Below are 968 nucleotides of genomic sequence, written 5' to 3'. Positions count from 1 at the left end.
GATCACACTGGTCTGGGAGTCAGATAATCTAGCTTTGGGGTTGCTTCCTTTCATGTAAATTTTGTTCTTATGGATTGTAAGGGGCGGAAAGATGTTTCTCTGTTATGATAAAGGTCAGAGAGTAATTTGGAACTGGATAAAATGAGAATTCATTGTCATTTTATGGTCATGGTCAGAAGGCAACTGAAAAATTTTTTCTAATAAGTTGCAAACAGACTCTTAGAGGATAACTCAAAAAAATGTGTGACACTAAGCTGCTTTGAAAAGGTATCAGAGGCTTCTCAGTCTAAGAAAGACTTTAGAGTGGATCTGAAGATTTCTTTCCTTTTAGCCAGAGAAAAGGCCAGAGATAGTTTAAAAGATTAATGTTAAAGCTAAAAATGTTTGCTGCTGTTTTTATTTCTTTTGCTTTTGCCCCAAATGGTTTGTGACTCTTTAAAATAAGTTACAGATTTAAAATTGTTTGATTTTTATTGCATACTTCCCTTTCTGAAACAAGATTGCTCAAATAATCTGTTCTTCATAGGAAAGCCTCTCTCTCTCTCATAATTTTTTTTAACTTTTTATTTTGAGATAATTGACACTCGCATGCAGTTATACAGAAACAATGCAGAAAATTCCTGTATACCCATCGCCCAGTTTTCCCCAATATTAACATCTTAGTTCAGTTCAGTTCAGTCCTTCAGTCATGTCTGACTTCTTGCGACCCCATGGACTGCAGCACGCTAGACCTCCCTGTCCATCACCAACTCCCAGAGTTTACTCAAACCCATGTCCATTGAGTCGGTGATGCCATCCAGCCATCTCATCCTCTGTCGTCCCCTTCTCCTCCTGCCTTCAATCTTTCCCAGCATCAGAGTCTTTTCAAATGAGTCAGTTCTTCACATCAGGTGGCCAAAGTATTGGAATTTCAGCTTCAGCATCAGTCCTTCCCATGAATATACAGGACTGATCTTTAGGATGGACTG

The sequence above is a fragment of the Bos indicus x Bos taurus genome, chromosome 5 (assembly GCF_003369695.1).
Source record: "Bos indicus x Bos taurus breed Angus x Brahman F1 hybrid chromosome 5, Bos_hybrid_MaternalHap_v2.0, whole genome shotgun sequence".
In the NCBI taxonomy this organism is placed as follows: Eukaryota; Metazoa; Chordata; class Mammalia; order Artiodactyla; family Bovidae; genus Bos; species Bos indicus x Bos taurus.
The sequence above is the reverse complement of the archived record's forward strand: the minus strand, read 5'-3'. Positions refer to the sequence as shown.